The following is a 13,869-nucleotide window of genomic DNA, read 5'->3' on the forward strand; positions in this document are numbered from 1 at the left end:
TACGGTAAAGCACAAGGAACTACACTCAATATTTTGTAATAACCCATAAGGGAAAAGAATCTGAAAAACAAAAAAATATATATATGTATATATATAAATAAATAAAACTGAATCACCGTGCTACACACCTGAAACTAATACAACATTGTAAATTAACTATACTTCAATAAAATATATATATATATATTTTTAAAGTGTCTATATCTCAAAATAATCAATATACCAACAAAGCAGCATATTTTGTGTGGCATATCCAGAACTCCTAAAGTTGTAACTTTCACTAAATGTTGTCTTCTCAAAAAACTCATGCTGAATCATTTCAGACTAGGTTCAACTGGGCCTTAAAGTAGGAGTTAGCCAAAGAATAGCCAAGGGCTATTTCCTATGTACAAGGACTGAACAAGGAAGGTGGACGTCTGAGCTATCCAACCATGTTAAAGGTTTGAGGACTTCAAAAATTATACAGTCACCAAACATTCTCCCCTTTCATTTCACATGGGTTAAATATCCCAAGAGCTGAACAAATGCTTGGACACTTTCAGGGTATTAATTCCCAAGAGGATCAAAGTTGGCTGTTAAGATTTAAACATGGCCTGGAAAAGCACCCTTGCAGTCAGACACTGCACCTGGTGGATTCTCTTCTTGTTTGACTGGGGAGAGCAGAGAGCGTGGCTCTCCTACCAGGTGGCAAAAGGCACTCTAACTTGTTTCAAAGACCCACAGCGTCAGGTTCACAAAGATGTCACTTTAAACTGGTTTGAAGGGCGCCTGCCTGCTGATTCCCTCAAGTAGCCTCAGAAGAATCTGATCCTTACAAACCTCTAGGGCACACACACCCCCTGAGAATGTGAATCAGCTGAATTCTTTCTGAACACGTGCACTTTTGCACGGTGCTTTCTATGCTAAGAAAAGGCAATAAATATGTCTTTGGTGCTTCTGTGTTTATGATCAATGGGCTTTTTTCTTATAGCAGTCTTGTAAGAGTTTGCCTTCTTGTTCTCGCTGCATACTAATACTTGAAACATTTTAGTAAATCATGGTTCTCTGGTTCCTACTTCAGGAGCATTTAACTGATTTAATGAGCTCTGTCTAATTATCGCATTTCACCTTTCACATGAGAGTGCAGCAATGTTTTGGCTGAAATAGCTGGTAATAGCTCAAACACTCAGAAAGGAAGAAAAATGAGGACGGGTAATGCAGGACTCACAACAGTTCATTTTACGCCAGATAGAATTCTTAAAGATAGACGTACACTGGGGCTTCGCTGGTGGCGCAGTGGTTGAGAACCTGCCTGCCAATGCAGGGGACACGGGTTCGAGCCCTGGTCTGGGAAGATCCCACATGCCGCGGAGCAACTAGGCCCGTGAGCCACAATTGCTGAGCCTGCGCGTCTGGAGCCTGTGCTCCGCAACAAGAGAGGCCGCGACAGTGAGAGGCCCGCGCACCACGATGAAGAGTGGCCCCCACTTGCCACAACTAGAGAAAGCCCTCGCACAGAAACGAAGACCCAACACAGCCATAAATAATAAATAAATAAATAAATAAAATTAAAAAAAAAAGATATACGTACATAGCTATACTATGTATACCTTCATTAATTAATTCATTCACACATTCATTATATATTCATTATGTGTGCTCCAGGCATCTCAAAAGACACCAGATCAGCTTAAACGGCTCTTTCTTATGTCTGCGTCCATTTTGAGGGGCATAAAACACGATGGTTTATAACTCTTAAACTAGACTGTGTATATTTACAGCCCGGCCTCACCATTTCTTAGCCATGTGACCTTGGGCAAGCCAATTAACCCACCTGTTTCCCCATCTGTAAAATGGGGGTTATTATAGTAGCTACCATCACAGGACTACTGTGAACATTAAATGTCAGTACATACAAAATATGTAAAAAAAGTGCCTGGAGCATAAGAGGCATTTTGTAATTGTTGCCTCTTGTGTTTCTGTCATATTGTGTCTTGTCTGTGTCGCACATGGCAATTGCAATTGCCTATCTACTTATCTATTTTTTACTAGTTATCTATTACGTATTGTTTGTTTGCCTCCTTCATCAAACCACAGGATCCATAAAGACAGAGGCTAAACTCCCTGAGCCTGGCATTGTGCTTGGCTTATAGTGAAACACCCAATCAATGTTTGCTGAATCAGTGAACCAACGAATGAATGATTCTTTTTTGGGATGTGTAACCCCTCTCACTCTTGACAAGCTTTTCACTTAAGAGATTTCTGTGGCACATGTCTATCAAATGCCATTTGCTGGAAATTCCACATGGTTTTCTATCCAGATGGTGCCCATGACAAAGCGAAGGCGTTCTGGCATGCAGGAAAGTTAGGGTGCCAGATGCCAAGCCAAGTCACTGTATTATTCATTATCAAATGTTGTTGGCCAGGGAGCTGATTGCTGCCAGCTGAGCCCCACAGCGGTCCAGTGAAGAGGCTGGTTTCTAACAGAAGCTAGGATCATCACTGGGGAGGGAGGGTGTGGCAGGAGGAAGATGGGGGTTAAAAAGGGAGAAGTTTCTCAGACTTGTCTTGGCTTTGCAACCTTGGGCAAGTCACTTCACCTCTCTGGGCCTCTCAGCTTAGTGTTTTTATAAATGCAAGGCACAAATTGTCATCAGTACTTCCCAAACCTGGCTGTGCACCAGAATCTGCGGGAAAGCTTTTTAAAATACTGATTCCTCTAGGCCAGCAGTCAGCAGATTTTTTCTATAAAGGGCCAGATAGGAAATAGTTTAGACTTTGTAGCTTGTATGATGTCTGTTGCAACTGCCATGCTCAAGTCTCCCACTGTGTCATCAAAGCAGCCCAGGTTGAAATGTACACAAATGAAGTGGCTGGATTTGGCCAGCTTCCCTGGGGGCCATGGTTTGCTGACCCCTGCTCTAGGCCAGGTGTGGCCTCCCTGGATAAGCACCAATTTTCTGCTTATTTACAAAAGCTCCTCCAAATGATCTAGAGAGGCGGCTGCACTTGGGATCTACCAGATTAGACGCTATAAGGCTTCTTCCAGCCTTCACTGGAGCTTTGATTCTCTATTTATTTTCACTGTGAGAAGTGGCTACTCTCAGTCAACACTATTGAGACAGTGATCTTAATATTCTTTCAAATGCATACCACTTGGGTATTAGCTTTCTACATCTGAAGTTTTTACTCTCTCAAAATTCATTCTCTATTCTACCAGGAGAAGTTTGAACAGCCCTTTTCACTACGTTTAGACCTAAAGCACTTCTGTGTGTGATATGCCTTGTCAGTTCTTTGTAAGTGACAATTTCACTGCTAACTTACAAATGAGAAGTTTAATATTATCCTGTCTAGGCCCTAAAGGGCTACGATAAGGTGAGTCTCCACTTAAGAAAGGATAATACATAAAAATATGAAATTATGAAACAGTTACGGGCGTTTATAGTGTTGGGGTAGAATTTCCTTTGTATGGAGAATTCCCTTTCTACTAAAGTCATGACTGTTGGGTGACAATACATCCTAGTTTCCTACAGACAGTCCTAGTTTTCACCTGTATTCCCTGAGCAATTAACATAGCACCCCCTTTCATTCTCAAAAATGTCCAAACTGGGTGATAAATTACATGGTTGCATGGGCGACCTTGAGGGAAAACAGTCAAAATGACTGTTCCATTCATTTTGCACTTTCTAAGAGACAGGCACTGCTCTCAGGGTTTTAATGATATTGTCCCAATTAATCATTACAGTATTTTGCTGATGCCCGACGTCTCTAGGTTGGGTTTCCTCAAAAGCAGGCCCTGAGGCAAGGATTTGGGGACAAGTAGTTTTGGGGAAAATGCTCTTAGGAAGCACAGGTAGGGAAGCGAGCAAGCAAGACAGGGAAAGGAAGGAAGCCAGTCCACAGTACCTTTGTGAGTAGGTTACGGCCCTGAAGAAGCAGGGCTCAATTTCCCTGGGAACCCTCTAAGAGATCATGTCAGCATGCCCTCAGGAGGGGCAGGGAACCAACAGTTTTATTCCACAGCTCCCACCCCTCGCTGGTTGAGGGTCACGCCTGGAGATGTTCACTCACCCTCCTGCATGTGTGGCCTGTCCCACAGTTAGAAGGACCCCACTCCTGTGGCTAGAGAATGAATGTGCTCAGGTGAACAACACAAAGAGCCTTGTCAGTGTGTAGAACTGTCCGCAGACAACCTCCAGGGTAGGCCCAGGGCACCAATAGCTTCCTGTGTTTGAATCCTAGTTCTACCATCATCACCTACATGCTCATGGGCAAGTCACTTAAGCTCTTAAGTCTCAGTTTTTCCACCTGTAAAATGGGGTAACAACAGTATGTGCCCAGAGTTTTTATGAGGCCTAACTGAGATAAGCACAATGGTCATCTGTCACTTCTCCCTGTCCAATATCCACATCATCTTCCCTTGGCACCCTCCCTGGATCCTCTTTAGAAGAATCAGTCTCTCTAAGTCCCTGGTGTTTGAGAGGGAGGGAGACTACTCCCAGCTCCAGGGGTAGAACGGGACTGGTCCCTCTGAGCATCACATTCTCCTGGCCATCACTGGTTTAGATCCGGGTACGGAATCCATGCTTGATCAATGGGATCTCAGTGTGGGACTTCCTGCTGCAACTAATAAAACGGAGAGTTCCCTTCACAATAGCCAAGACATGGAAACAACCTAACGTCCATCAACAGATGAATGGATAAAGAAGATGTGGTATATATATATACAGTGGAATACTACTCAGCCATAAAAAAGAACGAAATAATGCCATTTGCATCAACATGGATGCAACTAGAGATTTTTCATATTAAGTGAAGTAAGAAAGAGAAATACCATATGATATCACTTATATGTAGAATCTAAAATATGACACAAATGAACCTATCTATGAAACAGAAGCAGACTCACAGACATAGAGAACAGACTTGTGGTTGCCAAGGGGGAGGGGGTTGAGGGAGGGATAGATTGGGAGGTTGGGGTTAGCAGATGCAAACTATTATATATAGAATGGATAAACAGCAAGGTCTTACTATATAGCACAGGGAACTATATTCAATATCCTGGGATGAACCATAATGGAAAAGAATATTAAAAAAAGAATGTATATATATGTATAACTGAGTCACTTTGCTGTACAGCAGAAATTAACACAACGTTGTATATCAACTATACTTCAATAAAAAAATAAATAGAAATTTTAAAAATTAAAAGCAGAGTTCCCTTTCCTCTGGGGTGTTGAAGAAATGGGAGCAGCCAGGAGCTGTTAGGCAACTGCCCAGAGAGAGCCCCAATGAGGAAGAAAGCACAACCAAAAGATGCGCTTAACTGGGCCTGAAGCTACCTCTGAAAATGCCAGTCAGACCAGTGAATAAATTCTCTTGTTGGCCTAAACCATCCTCAACTGATAGATATTGCTCCTAGCAAAGCCATCCAAGATTGTTCCCTTTCTTTCAAATCTTCCCCTACTCAGCCAGAGATGCAGATGTCACTCAAGCCCCTGCGGTGGACCTGTTTGGTCCAGGGTTAGTTCCATTCTAACTAACAGGAATGGGGTCAGGAATGTGCCTCAATATCAGCTGTTAAAATATGAATGGGACACTGCTGGGAAATTTTTTACTTCTGGGAACATTTCTGCTCTCCTAAGAAGCAGCCACAAATAAAATGGTCTCTCTTTCTCCTGTGAATGTTGTCCAGCCTGGATGTGATGCTCAGAACTGGAACATTAACATTTGCCACTGGCTTGAAGATGAAGCTAATATTAAGTATGGCAATAAACGCTGGAGAGGGTGTAGAGAAAAGGGAACCCTCCTGCACAGTTGGTGGGAATGTAAATTGGTGCAGCCACTAAGGAGAACAGCATGGAGGTTCCTTAAAAAACTAAAAATAGAGCTACCATTTGATCCAGCAATCCCACTCCTGGGCATGTATCTGGAGAAAACCATAATCCAAAAGGATACATGCACTGGAATGTTCACTGCAGCACTATTTACAATAGCCAGGACATGGAAGCAACCTAAATGTCCATTAACAGAGGAATGGATACAGAAGATGTGGTACATATATACAGTGGAATATTACTCAGCCATAAAAAAAGAATGAAATAATGCCATTTGCAGCAACATGGATGGACCTAGAGATCATAGTATTAAGTGAAGTAAATCAGACAGATTAAGATAAATATCATATGATATCACTCATATGTGGGAACTAATTTTTAAAAAACATATAAATGCACTTACTTACAATACAGAAACAGACTTAGAGATATCGAAAACAAACTTATGGTTACCAAAGGGGAAACGTGCGGGGGTGGGGGGGGTGGTGATAAATCAGGAGCTTGGAATGAACATACACACACTACTATATAGAAGATAGATTACCAACAAGGACCTACTACATAGCAAGGGAACTCTACTCAATATTCTGTGATAACCTATATGAAAAAAGAATTTTAAAAATATATGTATATGTATAACTGAATCACTTTGCTGTACACCTGAAACTAACACATCATTATAAATCAACTATACTCCAATAAAATTAAATTAAAAAAAAAAAAAGAATGGCAGAGGACCGGGAGAAGGAAGTTGAGCCCTGAATGATATGATTGAGCCGCTAAATCAAGCAACCTGAAAGCTTGCCCCGTCTCTGCACTTGCTGTTCTGAGAGTTAAAATTCTGCTTCACTGTTTAAGCCTGTGTGAATCCAGGAATCTGCTATTTGCTGCTGAAAGCACCCAATTTGCCATCAATACAGACCTATACAGTTTGGGTTCAAAATTCCAGAGTGAGGAATCAGATTAGGATGATCTAACAAAGATGCCCTAAAAGCAAGTCCCTTAACCCAGAAAAAAGTTCATTTCTTTCTCATAGAAGAGTTTGCAGAGGTGGTCCTGGACAGGTTAAGGTGGCTCTACAATCATCAGGACCAAGTTTCACCTGCATCCTTCTCAGGCATCTTCCATCTTCTCATCTCCACCAGCTGCTCTGCCTCCCACCAGCACATACACCCTCCAGCCAACAGGGAGAGACAGAGATAATGTGGATACCCAGTGCCTGCAAGGGTACAACCCAGAAATTAATCACACACATCACAGCTCATTGGCTGGAGGTAACAGCCAACTGCAACAGAAGGCTGAGAAATGTGGTTATTATTCTGGGTGGTCATATGTCCAGTTCTATTTCTACTAGAAAAAAGGAAAAATAAATACGGGGGCAGAGCTAGCAGTCTCCACTAGGGAAATAGCAGGGAGGGTTAACTGGATTCGTTTCAACGGACAATTTTTAATTAAAAAGACTTGAGAATGTAAACAAGATTTGAAAAGGGATGTTCTTCAGCACTCTCCCAAAGATTGAACTGAGCCTATTTACTCAGAAATAGGTAAAATGATACATCCCTTTTATCTCTCCTTTTTTGGTAGATCTCAGAAGGATTCCAACAGTCAGTAATCCCATATTAGCCCAGTTTATTACCTTGTGTACATGAAATTAACAACTGAATTTCACCGATTTCCCTTAATTCCAAATGTCTTTTCCTCAATTAGGCTGCATAACTATGGTTTAATTATATTCTGTTTGATAGTCACCAGAATCCCATAGCAAGCTTCTCTTTCACAATCCTATTATTAGTCAGGGTAATCCAATTTATGGAAAAATAAAGACAGACAAATAGAGAAAAATGACAGAGGTGGCAAGAAGCACAGTATTCTGCAGCCCAGCTGAAATGGCTGTCAATGAAAGGTTTACAGAGTTAAGAAGCAGACTTTGATTCAGTGGCAGCAGGTTTTAAATGATGCATGAGGAGCCACCAAAGCAAATCCCTTTCTCCATGGTCCCCTCAGGGTCAAGTACCATGTTTCAATTATAATTTCACCAAATTGCTGTGATGCGGCGAATGTTCCAGATTAATAGCGGTACAGCACCGTTCTCCACGGGACAGAATCAAAAAATCTAGTTCAGAGGTTTGGTGAAATATACCCCAAGACACTCAGCTGCAAAACACATTAAAGACTCCAAGATGATGGGACTATTTCTGACCTGTATTCCCCAAAGAGGTTACTTTTTCAGAAAGCAAGTTTATTATTTATGGTAGCAAATAAAATTTCTCAGTGCAGCCAAGGAGGCTTCTGCAATTACATCAGGAAGGCACCACCATGCAGTCCATTATGGAAATCGTATCTACATGAATAGGGAAGGCTGTTGTTTTGCCAAAGACGCATATTTCTTTGCAGAGCACGCTCATGAAGGGCTTGCATGGAGATGATAAATTGTTTGGTTTGACTTTTCATTTCAAATGTCTCTATTCCTTGGAAGAGGATTTTGTATAGAAAGACATTATCTTGCAAATTCTACTTCAAATTATCAGTCGAGTTTTAAGAGAACATCTCATAGGGGCTTGCCATGGATCAGATTGCGATTGCCATACTGGGTATATGAGGAGTAGAGAGCTCCAAAGGACCGTGAGTTTTATCCATCCTGGTGGCTCTGTTAGCATTTTCAAGCCTTGAAGTGAGTCTTTGGGGAATTGTATTTTTAGCTAATTCCCTCCGCATATATTACCCTCAAGAAGTAAGAGTAATTTGGGATCTAACTTCCACATTTGAGGGGTAGTACTCACTAACCCCTTATGATTCTAAGTAGAGGAGAAAGAACCTTCCCTAAAAGAGATGAAGGTTGGAGGAAAAACCTTTGGACCCTCTCTCCAGGAGTAATTTACCTAACAGGAATGGGAGAAGACCAATGATTAATATATGCGTCTGCTTTCTTTGGCCTTTTCTCTTCCTAAACTGCATCCCTAAAGCAAGCCTGCACAATGCTACCTGCCCTGCTCCTGGTCTTCACAGTGGGGAGGCATGAGGGGTGAGGGGTGAGAAGTTGGAATCTTCTCTACAACTGGTGGGTAAGTGTCCACTCTACCATGTCAACTCTTTCCAAGTTTGGGCTCCAAAGTCCAGACATGGGGATGGAAAATATCATAACAAAGACCATTTTGGCTTCAAGCCCACAATGTGGCCTCATCAGCAGCAGAGCTCCTATCTTGATCTCCATCTCACTCTTCACTCTGAACGTGGAGGGCATATGATTCACTTCCACAAACCCCCACACCTGGCATGGCTTTCATCGAGTCATCTTGCCTTTGACCCTGATTTGCCTCTCCAGCCATCTCTGTCTTCTTTCCTAGAGTCATCTAAGCACATATATTTCCATTTCTCCAACATCCTTATGTTTTTGTGTCTGTTAAGAATTCAGCTGGTGGTTTATAATCCATCTGCATGAGCATGGGTTTTTTAATAGTGAGCTTAATACAACTAGTGTAATTTATGAAATTTTGTCATTGCTGAATGTAACATGAAAATTTAGGTGGATAAAACAAATCAGCTTTAGGCAAGAGGTTTGAAGGAGTGATCCTACACAATGTTTAGTCAAGAGGGAGACAGCCTATCAAGTTCAATAAGAGAAGGCTGGTCTTACTCCTGTCACCCCCAGCAAAATAGTATTGATCTTTCAAGCCTCAGCTCTTAGGCCACCTTTTCTCCCTAGCCTTCTCCCATCCTACCACATAACTTCTCTTCTCCTTCTTTTCCAACCTCCCCTACACAATTCAAAAATTAGAGATTCACTTGAGTCTCTGAAATGCAAATGCCCAAAGGATGGTAGAGCTCCCCAGTAATTTATCCAATAGTCTCAATTACTTGCTGTCCTCTTGCTTCCTCATCTTGAATCTGGTCTTAGCTCACATACCTGCTAGGAACTACTAAGTACAAGTGACAGAAACCTGTTCTAGCAAACCGAAGTTAAGAAGAAAGGAAGAAACGTGGTTCCCCGTACTTCTGTGAGCATTTCTGTCCCCAAAGCTATAAGTTTAAATACTACCTGTATGATAACAATGGCAAATGTTCAACATGGCAAAAACCAAAGAATTACAACTGGAATATATGTTCCAGTATTATATAGCTCAACTGCCTTAAACTCCAGACCACTGTTGCACATCCTTGTGCTATTTTTTTCATGTATTCTAGTCACCATTTAAGCATATTAAGCATATGCCACGTGAGGGGCAATAATGAACAAGAGAAACAGGGTTCCTGCCTTCACAGAGGCTACTAATTGATGGGGCAGATGGACGGTTGAACAAGCACTTAAAACAGGAATTAAATGCTATGAACAGAGAAAGAGAGGGTGGTAGGAAAGCCTATATAGCAAGAGCAATTCATCAATCTAGAGACTTTGTGGAGAAAGTCGCTTTTAAGCCTAGACCAAAAGGGTGTGTTAGAAGGAAAAAACAAATGTGTTGGTGTTAGGAGACAAATTCAAGTTACAGGACTGCCGTACAATAGCTATGTGACCTTGGGCATGTACCCTTGCCTCTCAGAGCCACAGTTCCTTATCTGTAAAACAAGGGTTTGGAGAACTTAACCTGTAGGGCTCCTTCCATCTTTACAAGTCCCAAAGTCCTGGAAGAGGTTGCTAATCAGTTTAGTGAGTCTTCAGTTGATCCTTTCTGACAAAAGGCAACTAACACAAGTAAGAGAAAATCAAAGAAATATCAGTTGGGAGGTTACAATGGTAAAATTGGTAAAACAAATAAACTCTGCAGTCAGACCATCACAGGTTCACGTCCAGTTCTGCCCCTTACTGGCTGGGTAACTCTGGGAATACTTCTTAACTTCTCAGTGTCAATTTCCTAGTCTGTAAAATGAGGAAAGGCTATTACTTACCCCATAGTGTTGTCGTAGGGTCTGGAGTCTGAGATATTGTATGTTAATTTCCTGGCCCATAATTTCCTGGTCTATATTATTTTTTCTGCTCATAATAGTGTTGGTTCCTGCATGAGACTCAGACTGTGTAACGATCACTTGTCACTTATTAGGCTTTTTTTTTGTGTCTACAGACGAATAAACTCCAGTGTGAAACACCTGAAGCAAAAAAGGAAATTTAGGTATATTCTGAGACTTTACATATCAGGGAAGCAGTAGGAAAGACAGGGAGGAAGCTGTGTCTCAAGAAGGATATAATCAGGGGCTCAAATGCCATCAGAAGTCTAACTCTCCCTCTGCATTTCTTTCTTTCTTTTTTTTTTTTGGCCACATTGGGTCTTCGTTGCTGAGCGCGGGCTTTCCCTAGTTGTGGCGAGCGGGGGTACTCTGCAGTGCACGGGCTTCTCATTGTGGTGGCTTCTCTTGTTGTGGAGCACGGGCTTCAGCAGTTGTGGCCGTGAGCTCAGTAGTTATGGCTCGCAGGCTCTAGAGCACAGGCTCAGTAGTTGTGGCGCACGGGCTTAGTTGCTCTGCGGCATGTGGGATCTTCCCGGACCAGGTCTCGAACCCGTGTCCCCTGCATTGGCAGGTGGATTCTTAACAACTGTGCCACCAGGGAAGTCCTTCCCTCTGCGTTTCAACTTCAATCTTCTGGTTCACTGACCTTTTTTATACAGAGAAAAACTTGGCCACAGCAGCTCCCAAGCTTTACCTTTTACAATTTCAGTCCCCAGACAGAGAAAACCTCTACCTTCAAGGTCCCAAGTTCAAGGATCCCAGGGAAGAGCTCCAGTTGGCCCAGTTGAAGTCAGATCCCTGACCCTGGACAAACCAGCCCTCAACAGAGAACAGGGTACTGGTATATCAAATGACTGCTCCTACAGAAACCAAGGAAATAGGGCTTTTTTGGGCAATTCCCAAAAGATTGAGCAGAAAAATCCCACAAATACTGACTAGATTTTTTAATGCAAACTGCTTCCATAAAGTGACGCCAAAGACACAAAAAAATTCAATAAACAATACAAATTCTTTTAAAAGCTGAAATTCTTTTGGGGAGAAATATCATGAACTGGGTTTCAGAAATCACTGAGCATACATTCATTTGATTTGCTCATACCAAAATGTTCTTATGGGCCTGTAGTTCAATGCCCAAGTTCAAGTTCCTTAGACTTTCGTTTGCTTTCTTAGGGGATGAAGGGTAAAAGCTGCAGTGAGACAAAGCACTTCAAAAATACTCTAAGCAAGCATTGTTGCTGAGAGCTTTTCTGCAGCCCTAAGAATATCACAGAAATGAGTACACTGGGAATTACAGGTCATACCCTGGAGACACGTGAAGTGTGTCCGCCCCTGCACTTAATGATAAAAAACACACTCCCACAGGTGACTGGTCCTGTGAAGATGACAAATAAGGAGTGAGAGCGAGGAGGAAGGAGAAGTGGGAGAAAGAGAGAGAGGAGGAAGAGGGGAGGGATGGGAGGCAGAGGGGGAAAAAATGAAGGAGCAAGATAGGAAAGTTAAGCCAGTCTGAGCTGGGGCACTGCTGTAACATCTAAAAAAGTAAGTTTCACGCAAACATTTCACAGTGGAAGTTTTTCTAGATGCTCACACCAATTCTCCTCTGACTTAAGGATCAAAGCTTTCACCAACATCTTCTGAAGTATGTTGGAGGGGGCAGGAATTGCCGAATCGGTCCAGGGATTGCCGAAGTGTGGGCTTATGCTATTGCTTGAGATGACCTCGCGGGAATCCCCAGAGGGGTCCCTCAATAACACTACATTCCAGGGTAAAAAGTTACCCCTTTTTGCTTCTCTTTCAATCCCTCTGAGTAGTCCTCAAAGAGTCTCAGTTTGGTGCTATTACATATTCAGCACTTCCCTAAAACCAAGTCTATCCCCTGTTGCACAGAGAAAAAGCAGAGCCTCTGGTGGGTAGGAGGACCTCAGTAAAACTGAATAACAAAGGTGTGTTTTCACTGCATTTAATATCCCAATAACTTTCCATTTGGGGCTAGAATTATTGGTCTTCGTTTTATAGTAGGCATGTAAAGTTACCTTATAAAATTATTTTTGAGTTTTAAAAAGGCAGCAAATTTAAAGAAAAATATCAGGAGTGGTGGTACCATATGTAGCACAGAGACAGAAAATACTCTTTTAGTCACTGAGCACGTATGACTGTGAGATTCCTGGGTCAAAAGAAGACCCCATGTTCCCAACCCGTGCTGATATAGGAGTTAATAGTCAAATAGTTTATGTGGGAAAGAGTGCCGATGTATTCTGAGACCTTTTCCAGAGCTTCGCGTGTTTTACAATGAGTCTTCAGAGCTGCTTCTTTCCTTCATTGCAGCATTTTCCCTTACAAAGTGCTTACACTGGTGACAATAATGATTACAACAACTTAGAGTCCTAAAGATATTTCCTCTTAAAATCTTTAGTCTACAAAGATACTGTGGAGGGAAGTGTGCCAAGGTGCAGTGTTTGACTAATGGAAAGCAGAAAATGGACTGTAGAACTGCCCCCCTTCATGTTAATAATAACACACTGGAAAATATGGGACTGTCTTGGGAACTGGCCACCAATGGGACATCTCCCTACATTTCATGCTGGGAAACTTCATGAGGAGGAGAAGACACAAAACCCTGAAAACTGCTGGTGGAAAAACAGTGACCTATCTCTTGGCCAAATCCTAAAAATAAAAGCAGTAAATGGTAACCAACTGTGGACCCGTGAAGTTATTTTTAAAATCAACCAAAATAAAACAGAAGATTTAGTTTCCATTATGATGACCTTATCAAAAGCCCTGAATTGATTACCTTATTTGAAAGAAAATGTCATTTAAAAATAAAATCCAGTTACAGCCAACAAATAAATAATGTAACCAGAACACTGATTAGTGAGGCTTTCCTGGGTTCAGCTTGCAGATTTGGTTTTCCTTGAAATAAAATATATCTTACCTTTCTTTTCCCTTTATATATGAAATCTTGACAATCACCTTTATTACATGCTCCTGTTTCTTTGGTCTGGTTCTTTATTTGAATTTCTCTTCTATTTCCTTATGGAACAGGTCTTTTAAAAATACTACCTGAAAAAAAAAATACTACCTGAAATCCTTTTAAGCAAGAGGTGGCATATTTTGA

General features: G+C 41.7%; 1 protein-coding gene across 1 annotated transcript in view; it reads right to left on the bottom strand.

The window, feature by feature from the left end:
• The window catches only part of FRMD4B (FERM domain containing 4B), a 336,744-nt gene that overhangs the window by 251,408 nt on the left and 71,467 nt on the right, over positions 1–13,869 (bottom strand). Inside the window, exons 2-3 of the mRNA XM_082412128.1 lie at positions 13,687–13,810; positions 10,698–10,895 (exon numbers count right to left, since the gene is read on the bottom strand). The gene's annotated coding sequence lies outside the window, so the exon portion shown is untranslated. The remainder of the gene's footprint in view (positions 1–10,697; positions 10,896–13,686; positions 13,811–13,869) is intronic.

The sequence above is a fragment of the Balaenoptera physalus genome (genome assembly GCF_965194825.1).
Source record: "Balaenoptera physalus genome assembly, chromosome: 11".
Lineage (NCBI taxonomy): Eukaryota > Metazoa > Chordata > Mammalia > Artiodactyla > Balaenopteridae > Balaenoptera > Balaenoptera physalus.